Raw genomic sequence first — 17,284 nt, 5'->3', positions numbered from 1 at the left:
GACCCATGGTGGGAGTCTTTAATGAGATTCAAGGCAGAATTCTCACTCAAGATAGTTCTTTTAAAAATTTTTCATATATATATATATATATGTGTGTGTGTGTGTGTGTGTGTGTGTGTGTACATTATATTTGACACACTATATATAAAACCACACACTATATATATAAGCACACATATGATAAAAATATATAAACACACATTATATTTATTATATGAAATATACAAGTAATATATATGTATATATATATATACATACACACACACACACACACACACACCCCTTCAAGGCAGGGTGGCAGCCAGGACTTGACTTTTGAAATTTGTTCTGTGTCCTTGAGACCCATAGTTTTAACACTATGGGGAAGGAAATGAAACTGGATGAGATCAACGTTAATTCTGTTCCTTAGGTCCAACTTCTATGCTGGGAAATATTGCCATTAGTAGCAAAAATAGCTGTCATTTGTTGGAGGCCTACTCTATCCATAGAAATAATTTTACCCATACTTTGCTTACATCAGTGGTTCTCAACTTGTGGGTTATGACCCTTTGGGGGTTGAATGATCTTAATGCAGGGCTCACCCAAGATCATCAAGAATCACAGATATTACATTGTGATTCATAACAGTAGAAAAGTTACATCTATGGAGTAGCAATGAAAATAATTTTATGGTTGGGGGTCACCACAACATGAGGAACTGTATTAAGGGGTCACAGCATTAGGAAGGTTGAGAACCACTGTCTTACATCATTCCCTACACATGGGACACAACTGCCATTTTATAGGGCCATTGAGAGGTATTTTAGATTGTCAACCAAACAGCAGTGTCTGTCAGATGCTATATAGACTCTTTTGAATTTATGGCTATTGCTTTTTTTCTAATGGCTACTAAGTTGTAGATATAAATACTAACAGTAAATGAAACTTGTAAATATTTCCTTCAGCCCGAGGAAGCTGTGAAAATTGGAGAGTCACCTTGGGGAATCTCTTTTTACTTCTTGGAGCCCCTAAGAAGACAAGTATTGTCTCCAGAACGTTCCCCTGGGGTTGTCACCATCAGAAGGTCAAATAAGTTATTACATGGCTCATAAAAGCACCTGAAGCCAAGCCTGAGCACACGACTGGGAGGCTTTGAAACCCATCCCCCAGTGAGCTGCTCTTCTGAAGACTTAAGAAAGATCAGGTCTTAAGACTGCCAGAGCTAAAACAGGCTTCACACTAATCCAGCTGGTCACACAGCTGATTAAGGCTGAATTATCTGGGATCAGGTCCCCTGATGCCTGCTTGTGCATTTATTTCCTTTTCAATGAACTTTTTTTTCCCTGATGTGGACAGACACTCATAAGGGCTTCTACAGCTTTCACAGTCAGATGTAGAAATGTTTTATTACCTGAAGTACAGAAGAATGAGGGACGTCGGGAAAGAGTACCAAAACTAATTATAGGGGGACAGGCATTAGTTTACAGGGAGAGATGAAAAAAACAAACACAGGCTGTATTATTTGGTAACCATACTTACAAGATGTGTCCGTGCTCTAGTAATAGCTGTATGATAGCAATGTCATGAGACAGCGCAGAAATATTTCTAAAGTAGCTACAGTCAGGAAATGGAATGAAAAAAAAAAGAAAAATGCAGGCTGAGAATGTGAAGTTGATGTTTATTAGATGATGTGGGAAGTATGGCTGATGGATAAGGTCCTATGTAACATACCTAGAGATGGGGGATGGAGACAGCTGATCTCTGGGGATTTTCCTAAGTCATTTCTATAGGCAGCTTTTGTAGCTCTTTAACCACCTGGTCCTTCACAGTCTTCTTTACTCTTGTTCTTCCCTATTCATTATGGCTACTTCAACCTCCTCTTTCTGTGTTTTCTCTTCCCTGTGCATTTTGCTGCCACCACCTCCTCACACTCACTCTTGGTGTCCTTTATCCCTCTGACTCTCCCTCCTCATCTTCCTCTTCCTGGGGTCTTTCTCGGTCCCTGGTCTATTCCCTGCCTCTGTTCTTCCACCGCTCCCTCCAAAATAGAAGACGAAATTTGCCACTCCTACAAAGAGAACAAAAGCTGAAAGTCCCTGCCAAAGTCACAAGGACAGCATTGTTTTCTTTTTAGGGGATTTTAATTTTAAAATGAAAAAAGAAAAAAAAATCCATCCTCCTCCTCCTCCCCCACCCCCTGCTGTGCTAGAAGTGCTGTGAGCCCCAGGGGAAGGCAGGGAGCATCCACGGAGGGACAGCCAGATAAAAGGCTTCTTGGTTCAGATCACTTCTGCACCCATGTTCCCTCCCATCCTCGGCTCCTTTTGACTGTGTTTGTCGGGGATCCAGGCAGAAAATGGTAGCATTAGCATTTTTAATAAAGGAAACTGGAGGAAAGGGAGGCAGTTCAAGAAAGCTGAAGGAGGGAAGGAAGCCCAGATCCACTGACAGTCAACACTCCCTTTTAGAGCCAGAGAGAGCTCAAGGTGGGGGCAGGGGGAGGCAAGCTTGAGAAGCAGGAGTTTAGGGAAAGGATTCAGGCTGATATAATTGGAGTTTTGAGCACAGGCAGAAACAGTTGGGAGGTGGGAAATTGCTGTGCTGGATTGAGTTTGGCTCAACTTGATACTGAGGCCCAGCATTGTGAAGTGTTTTCTAATTTAGCCCATTTTCTCTGTCTTCCTGGAATGAGCCATTATTCGTCCATTACTGGCAGAAATCATGATCCAGGCTAACCCCTTCTTTTCTTCTCCCCTCTTCCTCTTCTCTGTCACTCTATAGGAAAGCAGAAGAAATACACTGGAGACAGGGGGCCATGTGTGCCCTTTATTTAAAAAGAGAAAGTGACCTTCAGAGACCTGGCTAGGCTGGCCCTCTCTTTCCCCCTTCCACTTTTCAGAGGTTACCAATGCAAAACTTTAATGGAGCTGCTAGGCTTGTGTTTTGTGTGTTTGGCCATTGTACCTTTGCAGGATGAAGCTTAATTGGCTCTTTTCCTACCACTGAAAGGGACGAAAAATATCGCCATGCGGAGGTTACTGTTCTCCAAAGAAAGTGGCAGTGATTAGATCTAATGCCTTTGACAGCTGGATAAAAAGTTGCTAAATAAGAATAAATTGAATGCCTAAGTCTGGAGTCGTTCAGAAGGTAACACAAACCGCAAACACCAAAATGAACCATCCTGTCACACACAGAATTCTTCTTCCATCACACTTAATAACCCTGTGTGAGGCAGAAGAGTGGCAAATGTATTTCACTTTCTTAAACTCCATTTTGCGAGAGATCAGGACAAGTCAAAACTGGGTGAACGGTAAATACTCTCTTTTATTTCTTCTTTGACCTGGGTTTCAGCCTATTAAATACGTAAGACCTCTTCCCTGGTGCAGTGCCAACTGGGTAATTGCAGACATCCCATACACTTAGACTTGATGCTAATCCCATTGTGCAAAGCCCTGCAGCTTTAACAAGAGAGGGACTGCCACAGTCAGTGTGCCTTACACGTGGAATCGATCATTTTAGCCTCATTTGAACAGACAATCGAATGTGCATGTTTGTATAAATACTTAGTTCCACCTCGCCTATAATCCTAGTACTGAATTTGGATATTTTTTATCAGAGCTACTCTGCCTGCCCTTGCTCCTGCAGTGATGACCTGGTGCAGGTACTAGGCATATAAATGTTAAAAAAAAAATACAACTTAAGAAATATGTAAGAACCTTAAATCAGAATACTTTTTTTAAAAAAAAAAGTAGGGAGCAACAAATAGCTCTTAGGTTCCATCAAGGAATAAATACCACCTCTGAGCTCAGGATCCAAAAGTAGAATTAGCATCAGTTGGATACTTTGAAGCACATTTAGGTTTGGATAGGTTTGGATAGGGTGTGGGTTTAGACCCAGAGCCAAGTTTCTTTGAAGGAGTGAGAAATTCATTTGGAAGTTTCTTTGTTACTATATCTAGGGCTACAGATGTATTTTTTTCTCATTTCTATTAATTTGCATATGTACCTTGACCTCCTTCCATTCCCATAGCAATGCAGGTTTACACATTTGAGGATCAGAAAGTACCTGTTTTCGGTGACATTCTCTGCATCTCCTTTCTTCTCCTGGAGGCTTTGCAGGGTCATCGGCTTCCTTCCATTACCAGAATACATTATTTCCCCGATGCTCTCCTCCATCCCAGAGTCTTGACTCTAGTCCATATGCTTGTTGCCAAAGGGTTGTCTGCAATCATCATCTCTCTTCTTATTTTTATGCCACCATCTCTAACTGCCTCTGGATATCTCTTCGTGGATTTGCTATAAGTATCTAAAATTAACCTGACCAGAATGCAACATGAAGCCTACTTCCACATGGCTCTCTGCTCCAACTCCCATCATCCTGGCCAGTATAAACAGTGTCATCTACCCTGCCTTCTCCCAGATGGGAAATCTGGGGACAAGTCCTCCTTATTCCCCCACAGATACCCTACCCACCTTCCCATTCACATTACTCACCAGATCCAATGCATTCATATTGGAAATGTCTCTGGAGATTTGTTTTTTCTTTTCTTTGCCAAGTTGATGCCCCCCTCCTTGCCCCAAGACAATACTCAAGTATCCTTAGACATTAGTAACGTCTTTCTAACTGCCCTCATGGCCATTGCACACACCTCTGAAAGAGAGGAGGGAAGGAGGCTGTAAGGGGATCCCATCTGGGAAGTGGAGGTGTTTCTCGTAGGGCAGAGTGGCAGGGGCAAGCTGTGGAATGTGCACAGCTTCTTCAGGGAAGGTCGATGATTGTGTTGTGTGTTCTCACAGGAAAGGCAAGAGGGCAAGGAGAGAAAAAGGAAAAGTCTGGATTCCAAGCAAGTAGCTTGGATTGTATCAAATGGGAACTGGGAAGCCAAAAGAGCCGGGTATTAGGTGGTTGATGATGGGATAAGAGGAGCGGCATCAGATAGGTGTCTCTTAACTACTGGCCTCAGGCCAAATCTGATTTCCCATCTGTTTTTATAAAGTTGTCCCGTTAACACACTGATACCCACTCATTTAGGTCCTATCTATGGGCTGCTTCCATGATACAGTGTCAACGTCATGTGACTGTAACACACATTACAAAGCTAACTGCATTCATCGTGGACCTTTTAACAGAAAAGGCTTGGCAACCCCTGCATCATATGAGAACCTCTCAACCTCAGAACTACTGGCATCTATTATGGGGTTATCTTGTTATTGGTATGATGTACTCCAATGCCCTGGTATATGTAGAAGCCAACACCCAAGCTGAGATGATCAAAAGTGTCTGCAGGCTCCCCAAGTCAGGAGAAGCCTTGTTCTCTCTCTCTCTCTCTCTCTCTCTCTCTCTCTCTCTCTCTCTCACACACACACACACACACACACACACATACACACACACGGAATCAATGTAGGAATCTGTTGATACAGGGAATGACGGGCATAATGATAACAGCATGTCCATAGTGCTGCCCATGTTCCTGTCCCTGGGGGTCACGTTATATGCTTTAACTTCTTCAATTTTGTCCACAATCCTATGAGATAGATACTGTCCCATCATTACTTTCCAATGAGGTTAAAATGGTTATAATTGTACACACAAGGGAATGAGACAAGGAGCTAAGACTTTTCTCAAGGTCATCTGGCCAATGAATCAAATCTATGTTCTGAACTCTCTACCTAACATATGTGTGCACGAAACTCTCCTGATTGATGACAGAGGGAATTTGATGTGCTTTTGATGACGCAGTGGCTATGAAGCTATAGAAAATAAGACACGGTGGGCTAACCTCTTCTCCCCATTTCAGAACCATTTTTGTTTTATTTTAACCACAGAGAGCTAGAGCATCTCACTAGACCCTATGCATCCCTCCATTCCTGTCCTGTAACAGTCAGATATAACGTGGGTTGCCAAGATGGTTGCTTTTCTCTGTGCTAATGATGCTTATTGATTTACCAAAATTTAAAAGTAGTGACCTCTAATGCTCCTTTCTACCATGCAATAGAACTCTTTTCTGGTATGGAGCCAGCTTAATTTCTGCCTGGACTTTAACACCACTTCTGGCATCTTCCTGGTTAGTTTCTGTCCAGCAAGTATGTGTGTTGTGAAGGGAAGTAAGAGCAAGATAAACCTGGAAGACTACCATAAAGGGAGACACTCCTTTGGGGGTGGGGGCAAGAGAGTGAATGTGGGAATCAGCTTCAGAGGCAGCCCTACCAGGGCTCAGCCACCACCTCAACTGACTTGTCATTCCCTTTTTCTGCTCACAACCTTTGGAACTTAACAGGGTTTTCTTGTGAGTAGTAGGGATGACTGGTCACCTCTACAGCAAGAAAATGCCCCTTTTCTTCCCCTTGAAAAATAACTTGGACAGGAGAGAGAGAAAAGTAGCAAGGTCTAAAGATTATGGTTTGAAAGTGAGTTTATCCATGTAGCAGAGAGCAGGGATCTAGTGGGGCTAATGGGGCCAGAGGACAAAATAGAGTGCTTCACACATGTCCCGGGGGAGGTGTCCAGTACTGGACATAGGAAGCAGGTGTGGTTGAGGGAATGAAGCCTGCACGCTGTTGTGGAATATTATTTGACTGTGCAAACATGTGTTCCATTTGTTTATGCTGCATTGGTTTAATAATGTAAGGATGTGTGCTTAATTATGTAAAGATGTGTTCCATTTGTTTAATAATGTAAGGATGTGTGCTTAATTCAGTGACAGGTTGGAGAGTACACAGATAAGAGGGACCAAAGGAAGGTAAGTTATAGAAGCCCTTGGAGATGTGTAGACTAGAGAAGAAGTAGAGGGAAGTATTCAAACAAATGTAGCAAGAGCATGAGGCTGGCTTGGCTTTGCCCCAGAAAGGAAAGCTGACACTCATGAGAATGGTGCATATTTCAGTTGAGATGCTTTTAAATGAGCGAGGCATAGTGGCACACACTTGTAACCCCAGCACTGTCTCGAAGAAAAGAAAGGAAGAATGCTAAACACCATAACACTGTCTCAAAATAGAATGCTTTGCACCGGGAAGCACAGTCTCCCACCCTTTGGCACTGAGACTGAAGCTCACATTGGGTGCACGTGGCAGTGGGTTCGTCATGAGACATGTATGAGCTATGTCCAACCTTGCGACAGTGCGACACGACATTGTCATCTGTAAAGTTCGTGCTTGAGAACCACACACGAGGATTACAGAAAAGATCACGAAAAGTCTTGCAATATTTTAAGCAAGCTTCTAATTTGCGCTGGGTTGCATCTGTAGCTGTCCTTGGCTGCAAGCAGCCCACGGGCTGCATGTTGGGCATGCCTGCCAGAAGTCTAAGCCTTAGCACTGTATGATCTCACGGAGAAATCCAGGCTGCCTTTGGAGACTATAATAATCTCAACACTCCCCCAAAGAGCCCAGTCTCTGAACGTTTTCTGTGTGATGGTGCCCTGTCCGCCTGATAAAGCAATGACTTTGCTTTCCAGTGGTTGTAATGGAGGCAAAGTCTGTCCATCCCTTCAGAGTGTACTTACCATCCCCTGTCACTCAAATCAGAGAGCGAGAAAAGTCCAAAGCCAAACACTTCAGAATGGCACTTTCAAACTGTTCCATTCTTGTTACTGTCTGTCCTGAACAATGACAGCCTCCGCTCTTTGTTGCTGGCTACTGCACCCGTGGTGTGGAGAGAGAGAGAATAAGGCCCTGTGTTGGAGGATGCTAAAAGCCCAAAGAAATGGCAAAGCACTCCCAGTGTCCGTGAGGCGGGAGGGCAGGCTCTGCCATCACTGTCTCTTTCTCTGCCTTGCCTCTGGCTGGGCTGTAACAATTGCTGGATTTCCACAAGTCTCTGCTCTCAGTCAGTCAGCTTGACAGAATGGATTAGGCTCCAGCCAGAACATTCGACAGGAGCACAGCCCAACGGTGGCAATCCCAGCAGCTGTCATTTGTACAAGTGAAATGGAGACTGGCGGGAGATGTGTGAGGGACAACCACGGGGATCTGAAACCTTTCATTAGTCAGGAAACCTGAAGCTGCCCACCACTGCGCCCAAGTCCAAGGTCAGAGTAAATACTGTCTAAGTTTCAGAAAGAGAGGGAGAGGAAAAGAGAGAGAGAGAGAGAGAGAGAGAGAGAGAGAGAGCACTGCACAGGGAGACTGTGGTGTGAGAGGCAGAAAACAAATGTTGAGGTGATGAGTAAGTTGCCTTCAGGGGGGGAAAAGGTCTCTACAAGGAAGCATCCCCAAACCCCCAAACAGAAAAAGTTAAGACAAGAACAACTTAGTATATGTGAGCTTTAACTACGTCTGTGAACATTCTTCAAAGGAAAGATAAAGGCAGCGAGTGCAGAATGAGTTAATGCTGCCAAAAGGATTAAGTGGAATAAAAATGTGTTTACTAATATACCAGGGAAATGGCAGCACTTGGGGAAAATAGGCCCACAAATAAGTAAAAGGGATTGAAATCTGCTGCCAGTTTAACAAGACGAGAAGTCTGAATTATGTTTTCCTATCTGCCTTTTACATGAAAAATAGCAAGAAGACACCAGTGGGGGTGACAGGAACAGTGCAGGGAGTCCTCTGGGCTCTGCACAGCTCGCAGGTGGCCTGGGCTAAATCCTGAGCTTGACATGCATGCTGTTCACTGTCCTGCCTCTGTCCAGACTCACCCCAGGCCCTGATCTCCCAGGACCCCCGTACATCTGTCCTGTTGATCCGTATACCTTGGCCAACCTAACCCCATTGTCAATCATCCTCAAGTTTCTCCCCTGAGCCCCCCTTTTATCATGAGAAGTCACAGCCTAGCTTCGTCATTGCTGTCTTCCTCCCCATTGGGAACCCTGGGCAAGTCCATTCTGTTTTCCAGTCTATCCACGTTTGGGGGATCCCACCTTAGTGCTCACCTTTGGATTTCTTTTCCTGTCCATGTCTTCACCCTCCCTGCATCCTCCCCCATTGCTTGCTTCCCTGGTTTTGCATTAATACATGCATCCATATTCAACCCATGGATTCCTCAAGGCCCAGACCTTACTTCTCCAAGTGTACCTGGTTCCGTGCTTGAAGTTGATTAACTATTCTTAACTTTACTTTAAAATCTTGGGGGAATGAAAATAAATCTGTGTCTACACCTCTTCGAAGGCACACTAAGTCAGACATTTCCGGGTGTGTCAGGATCCCAGGTAGTTTAGGAGCCAGTGATTCCTTGTTAAAGCCACTAATACTGTGATCCTTAAACTACCCTCCTGTATCAGCAGGGTCAGTAGGACCACAGAACTTACTAGAAATGCAGGTTCTTTAGCTCACTTCCAACCTACTGACTCAGAAGTTCTGAGGTGAAAGCCCCAAATTTCCATTTTAATAAGCCCTTCGGGTGACCTGGATGCATGCTGAAATTAGAAATTCACTACTTGACTAGAGGCTTGCCAAGAAGCAGTCACTGAATTGAAATATTCGGCCCGATTCCTCTGACCCTTATGGAGCAGGGCCTCATTACTTCAAGAATTAGTGCCGTTAATAAAGCCACACCTTTGGGATCTTGCTGTCTGTCTTCTTCCTACATCTTTCCACACAAGCCCCACCTAAGTCACCGGGCTTTTCTGTGTCTAAGGAAATTCAGAGGTGCTAAGATATGCTTATCCTACTACTGAGCCTTAGGGCGTGGCCCCTGTAGAATTTTCCTTTCCTGACCGGATGGTGCACACTTGGTCCTCTTCCTCTGTTCTGCTCACCTGCCCTTTCTGGTCTCGCCTTTGTTGGCTGCTTCTTTTCTTATTACCATTCCTTTCAATTTTCTAGATCACAATTTGAGATTTTTGATTTACCACAACCTAAGCCCAGATCTTCACTTTCTGTCTCTCACTAACTCATTGCTATCAACTTAAAAAAAAAAAAAATTCACACTCCACCTATCAGAACCCTTAATTGGAACATGTTGTTCCTTCGAATCCCCCAGCAAAGAGAACCAAGCTGCCACACCCTCGGACTCCCTCCAGAAATCTGACCACCCAGGCTCCTCCCTCTTCCCCATTCTCAAGATTCATCCATCACTATTCTATAGATTCTACCTCCTCAACATCAAGCTGAGTTGAACTACCCTTTTCTCCTCTGCTCCTTTATCTCAGCACCCCACTTGAGCCTCCAACAGTTCCTCTCTACTTCCCAATCACACTTCCTTTTGCCTGTATTTTATAACCAGTACTTTTCTCTAGAAATAAATCTAGCTTCCTATGCTTGAACCACAAACTCTACTCACTACTGCTGGGCCCATCTTGATGGCAACATCGTGGCTGCTGGGGAAATCTCTGTAACGACCTAGAATGCTTTCTCCCTGTCTATAATGCATCACCCCAACACACTTGACTTGAAACAAACTAGTTGAAAATTATCCTTCAATTTGGAATCCCTGCCCTTCTTCTGCAAAACATTCTGTGACCCTGTTCCCAGCAGATGCTTTTCTTCTTTGTGGCCGTCGCTTCCCAAAAATCTATCCACTGAGTATACTTTACCTTGTATGCGAACTTTCTGAAGGTTCTGTGAGAAAGTGCCACAAACTGGGTAGCTTAAAACAACGGAAGTGTTTTAAAGTGGCAGAGCCATGCTACCTCATGAAGGGTCCCTCCTGCTTCTCCCAGCTTCTGCGGAAGGCACTCTTTTTGCCTTCATCTTTGCATGACTGGACATCTCCTGATGTGTGTCCATGTCTTTGTATAGTACCAAGTTCTTGTAAGGAAGGAAGGCTCACTTTTTACGAATCTCACCATCTCTCTCCCAATCGCATTCACAGAGACTTCACTTCCAAGTAAGCTTGTGTTCTAAGCTATAGCAGGTATACAAATTTCAGCACAGCACACCTTTCAGCTTTGAAACCCTGGAGCTCTCCATAGCCTCCCCAGATTCTGTTTGCTCCATCCCACCCTCCCCAACCTCCACACCTGGACATTCTTTCTCATTGTCCGGGTAACTTTCCCTTCACTGATTCCATTGCTCCCTCAACCAGCCCAGACCACGTTTGTATATTTCTAAAGAATATTTGCGGTAACCCCCAAATCTTTATTCCCTTTTTCTTCTGCTACCACTGTCTGGCATATCTCAAGCCTGGTCTGTAGTAACTTTCTTCTTACTCTTCTGCTCTGGAACTTTCTAGAGCTAAGCAAACCCTGTAGAAGTGAGCCATCTGTATTCAGTCTAAGTGTGTGCAGATGCTCACACCAGTGTTACAGAGATATTTCTTACCATATGGCAAAAATCTTTCCAGTCTTTTCTGGCATCATGTTATGTTCCTGTTCCTCAACTTCCTTTAGTCTCAGATCTAACACCCTGGATGGAGTTCCTTCATCTCCTTTCACCTTTGGCTCTCCTCTTCACCCTCCATTACTCCAGTATGTGTTCAGGGTGATGAATAGTTCTCTTCACCAGCTGGATTCTTTGACCTCTTCATTTCTGTAGCCATTTTTGTATCTTCTGTTATTCCCAGTCATCCTCTAACCCTTATCCAAATGTCTGATGAGTCCTTGATCATTTAATACTTTCCCAGTTTACTTTAGTTACCTGTACTTCCTAAGGAAAATGCACACATCTATTGGTTTTGTCTTTTTAATCAGTTTCTTGATGAATCATGTTGATGCTGGAGTTAGAATTGCTGCCTGAAACTTAGCACTCAAATTGTAATCTGTATTTTTTTTGCTCCATAGCCCATATTCATAAAAATTGCTCTATTATCACAATTTACAATCACTCAAATAATTAATTGTAGTTTTTCTTTCTGTATTCTCCCCTCACCAACTCCAGGGACTTTGACTGTGTACTAAGTTTCACTACAGGCCACAGCCACAACGATGGATAGACACGGAGGAGGCTGCACTGTAATCATTAAGAATATAGTTGTACTGGCTGGTTTTGTGTGTCAACTTGACACAAGCTAGAGTCATCAGGGAAGGAGGAGCCTCAGTTGAGGAAATGCTTCCATAAAATCAAACTGTACAGCATGTTCTCAATTACTGATTAGTGGGGGAGTGTCCAGTCCATGGTGGGTGGTGCCATCCCTGAGTTGGGGGTCCTGGGTTCTGTAAGAAGGCAGAATGAGCAAGCCATGGGAAGCAAGCCACTAAGCAGCTCCCCTCTATGGCCTCTGTTTGAGTTCCTGTCCTGACTTTCTTCAGTATTCAAGAGTAAAGCAAATAAACCCTTGCCCCACAACTTGCTGTTTGGTCATGATGCTTTGTTGCAGTAATAGAAACCCTAACTAAGATAAGAGTGAAATCACTAGAAATCAAACAAACAAAACTAAAAATACCATAAGGACTTACAGTGAAAACTACAGGAAGTTTCATAGACAAGGAGGGGATAGGGAGGAAACAGCCGACTTGAAGTTTGGGAGTCAGGACGCTGAGTGGTAAGATATGCCAGCCAGGCCAGCAGGGATGACAGGAACTTTCCAAACCTGGAAGGGCTGGAAAAAAACAACATGAGCCTCTCTAGGAACTGTAAGCTACCATGGTAGGAGGTCAAAGTAAGAGGTAAGGTTGGCCAGTGGACAGGATGACATCATGCAGGAACCCAAATGATTTGAGTACCAATTTAAAGAAGGGAAGTTCTGCAATCTCCCAGCCCAGAACTTAGTTTTTGCCCAATCACGGAGGCTCTTCTTTAATGATCATGGCCCTTTTGGGCACCAAGCTTAGCTCATTAAACTGTGAAACAATACTCAACTGCCCTTGCCTCTGTTACTTCCCTGTCATAGGAGCACAGAGCCCATATCAGCAGCTGAATATATATTTTTTTTTTTTTTTTTTTTTTTTTTGGTTTTTCGAGACAGGGTTTCTCTGTGGCTTTGGAGCCTGTCCTGGAACTAGCTCTGTAGACCAGGCTGGTCTCGAACTCACAGAGATCCGCCTACCTCTGCCTCCCGAGTGCTGGGATTAAAGGCGTGCGCCACCACCGCCCGGCGCAGCTGAATATATTTGAATGAACAAATAAATGATCTTTTCTCATTTCTCTTCTCCATGAATTTTGGCAACATAGTCTCTCCAAAGTTCAGTGAGCTTGTCTGCAAAATGGGAGCATGGGGTGACTAGTCACCATATTTTGTCGTGAATATGTCCTCTCTTCTGTGTCCTTTACTTTCAACACCAGACTCCACCTCTGCTCTTGCCTCTCTGGTCTGTTTTCTCCACTTTTCTAGCTACCTGCTGCACTATTCTATGCATGTGCCACAAAGTCAACCTCTGGAACTATTGACTTTACCCATGGCAGAATCTTTGTCCTGGAGACCACCTTAAACTACCCCTATTCCTCAGTGACTGCCTTGAGCAATCACTGAGACAGAGACTATGTCCTGGGAGACAAGGTCTCTCTAAGAGTCAAAGCTATCACCAAGTTCATCCATCTTTTTCATCTTGGTTGCACAATGTCAGTGATTACTTTATCCCTGAGTTTTAATCCGTGTGTCCTGCTTTCCAAGATGCTGAGTCCTCTGCTCAGAATTTGTCCTAGCTCTTTACTTACCTCAAAAGTAGTTCTGGCTTTGTGGGAGCCTAGCCAGTTTGGATGTTCACCTTTCTAGACCAGGAAGGAGGGGGAAGGACCTTGGACTTTCCACAGGGCAGGGAACCCTGACTGCTCTTCAGACTGGAGAGGGAGGGGGAGAGGAGTGGGGGGAGGGGGAAAGGAGTGGGAGGAGGGGGAGGGAAATGGGAGGCTGGGAGGAGGCGGAAATTTTTTTTTCAATAAAAAAAATAATAAAAAGTAGAGATTTACTTTCTGATACCATCACCATATACCTGTGTAATTTACTACCCCACCTCTTAATGGCGCCTATGTTACATTGATGACTGCTCCCTTGGTCGCTTCTGGTGCCCCTTCATGTCTTTGTCCTCCCTGTTCCTTCTGCAGCACGTCTTCTCTCCTCTCTGTACCACAAATATCCAGGTTCAGCTTATTCTCCAAAGTGTACCTAAACCGGCTCTTCCTGCATGAGTACTCTTTTTCTATGACCCTTGAACTGGATATAATCTTTTCTTTCTCTGAGCCCATTCACTTCCATTTCACTTAGAGTATCTCATTCTTTCAAGGACCTGGGTGCTGTTCTAACCTCATTAACCTTGCCAGTTTGCTGATCTCCTCTGTTCTCTTGCTGAACAATTACAGAAAGGACTCTGACTTCCTAGAGTCGAGACTAGAACCCTGGTTCTATCACATTAGCTGCATGTTTGGCCTAATTTTATCTAGCTTTCCTCAGCCTTACTTTCACCATACATTAAGTGGGACCAATACAGTAGCTGTTCTCTATGGCTCTTAATAAATGTGAGGCACTTGCTCAGTGATTATTAGTTACCACACAATAAATCATGGCTTTTGCTTGTTCAGTCATAACAGTTGACAAACTAAACGCCATAGTTTGTTTACTTGTCATCTTTATCCCATCGGACCATGATCCAGGACTCGGACTCGGCCTTTTATCTGTGTCCCAGAACTCTCCACAGTGGCTGCTCATCAGAGGTACATAATAGATGCTTGGGGAATGATTTAGTGCATTAATGAAGTCCTCGATGGCAAATAACGCCTATTAATCATTTCAATGTCCCTTGACAATGTTTAGCAAAGTGTTTTTACGTGGCAATTGGTTAATTAATATTTTCAAGTAAATAAATAAATGAACAAATGGATGAATAGTTCAATTAAAAGCAAAGCTTGCTAAATATATATTGAATTGAAATAAATTGGTAGATAGGGGAGGACTTTGGGAAAATAGTAAAATACAAATTATGTTCCTTGACAGATATTTTATTCCTCTCTCACTTATTTACATGATTAATCACAGTAGCACAGTGATCTGTGCCTCCCACTGTAAATTTTGTGCACTTATTCATCTCCCTTCTCTTCAGTTAGTACTATTTACTTGCCTAACTTCCTACAGGAACTTAGTACGTGCATCTGTGGAGAAGTAGAAAGCCCCAGGTCCGTGGCTTCTCTCGTACTAGGAGGTGACATCCTGCCACGGGTAGATGTTGAACCATTTTACTTGTATGGCAGTGAATTTATGCAGACCCACTGCCAAGTTCTTACCTTGTTCATTTGCGATTAAAGTTGGATGTCAGGGACACACAGCAGACTATGTAGAGAAAGCGAGACTAACAAGCTTTTAGAAAGATTGAACTTGAGAGCCTGGTTGCATTAGCCCAGAATACAAACCTATTGAGCCTCTAGATGCAGAATCCATGAAGAAAAGGTGGGAGCAAACTTTAATTCAGAAAATGACAACAGCTCTACTTCGGGCATTGTCCTGAAATTTCTATGTATTCATTCATTTAATCTTCTTATAGTTTCCTGAGAAATAGTTTTTGACTATTATCATCTATACACAAAATCAGGGGAGTCCTGGAAGGGCAAAGTATCTACTTGTATCAGGTTTCTGTGGCTGGCAAACTGTAGCTGCCAAGGTACTCAAATATAGACCTTGGATTTGAATAGCGATTGTCTTACTCCAGAGCTCCAGACAACGCAGGGGCTATCGCAAGACCTTTAAGGGTGGCTTTTCTGAATGACTGCAGGCCTGATGGTGGTCTGCAAAGAGCCTACGCCTAGATGGCTATACTTTGCATTAGTGCATTCTTATTTACAGCAATTGCCAAGAGGGTAAGAGAAAAATAGCACAGCAGTTCTAAATCCCACCAGTTATCTGGCCTCCAAACCCCACAGAAAATATTGTATCTGTGCAATATGAATCATGTGAGTTCTGTGACTGTATGTGTGACTTAGGTCACATCTGCTTGGCTCTATATAAACACCTGTACTTGTGGATGTGTTCATGTAGAACAACATCAGTTTTGTGTACTGCTATGTGGTGGGTTGATCAAGAATGGCCCCCATAGACTCAAATATATGAATGTTTGGCTCCTTAGAGAGTGGCATACTTGACCGAGATCAGGAGGTGTGGCCTTATTAGAGAAAATGTGTCACTAAAGGATAATAGGCATTGGGGTTTCAAATGTTCAAGTCCGGTGTCCCTCTCCCTCCTGCTGCCTGCAGATCTGGATGTAGAACTCTCAGTTCCTCCAGCACTATGTTGCCTGCATGCTGCCATGCTTCCTGCCATGCTGATAATGGGTCTCTGAAACTATAACTAAGTCCCAATTAAATGCCGTCCCTAATGAGAGTTGCCATGGTCGTGGTGTCTCTTCACAGCAATGAACACTGACTAAGACATACTGAATTAATGGAAATATTGATCTACAGAAATCAAAATGACTGACAGGTTTTTATAAAAATTAATCTATATTACACATGACAGTAACAAGATTTGGGATATCTTAGTTTACCAATAAAGAACTCAATATGTGCTCCTCCTCAGCATCATTCATTATCAATATCATATAAATGAGTTTCAATGAGTTCTTAGGATGCAGTACTATTTCTGCTTTAATGGCAGTTATATTTTGTAAAACACCAATATATGAAGGTTGGCTTAACTGAAAGATCAGCAATTCTCTGAAGTACCTGCTTTAGAATCATCTCCTTTACTTTCTGAAATATTTGTATCTGGCCCAACCATAGATGTGTGGAATAAGAAAACACAAAATTTGGAATCCTTACAGTCATATTAGGATCAACCTGAAGTACCCTAAAGTTTGGGAAATGTTTTGGTAAGTGTCACTTTTGAGGGTTGTAGAGATAAAAGAGATTCCGTGTTCATGTGGGGGAGAGAATATTTCAAGAGGACCTGAGAAATAAGTGATTGCAATACTATTGTGCCATCTGACCTTGTCCTAGAAAAGACAGGCCAAGGAAAATGGACATCTTCCTGTGGATTGAAGACAACTTCTGCTCGAATGGATGGTCTCCACTTGGAGAGCCACACCAACAGTTATTCATCATTCCTGGATTTAGACCCAATGCCATGTTTATACATTTTCTCCTGTAGTTCTCATTCCATGATAGTGAGATGAAGAGAACAGCCATGACAGCAAGTAGAGCATGTGATATGTGATAACTCTCACCTCTGCCCCTTACTATCTATCTACACAACCATGAGCAACTGACTGAGCCTTACCAGATCTGCTTGCCTCTGCATAGTGGCTACACAGCTGAGATGCTTGCTCTGTAGGGGGCTGTGAGATTTACATGGATGCCTCTGAGTGTGGTGCTTGCCTGACACATGATAAGTATTCAATAAATAGCAGCTAGTATTATCAGCCTCTTCTGACTCATTCAAGACTATTTTTTTCTCCTTTTGCCTTAAATAATTCTGAATCCCAAAATATTCAGGAGAACTTCAAGGCCAGCTTTCCCAATCTGAGGACACAAGAACTTAGCTTCTGCCTTATATGATATCTCTTAAC

The 17,284-nt window shown here is 43.3% G+C and overlaps 1 protein-coding gene across 2 annotated transcripts in view; it reads left to right on the top strand.

Annotated features, from left to right (window-relative positions):
• Astn1 (astrotactin 1) overlaps positions 1–17,284 on the top strand; it is a 324,436-nt gene that overhangs the window by 194,889 nt on the left and 112,263 nt on the right. The gene's annotated exons all lie outside the window — the stretch shown is intronic.

Source organism: Microtus oregoni, unplaced genomic scaffold, assembly GCF_018167655.1.
Source record: "Microtus oregoni isolate MIOR12 unplaced genomic scaffold, Mior012 000013F_ref0000133, whole genome shotgun sequence".
NCBI lineage: Eukaryota > Metazoa > Chordata > Mammalia > Rodentia > Cricetidae > Microtus > Microtus oregoni.
Note: the sequence above shows the minus strand (reverse complement) of the source record. Positions and strands in the feature narration are given on the sequence as shown.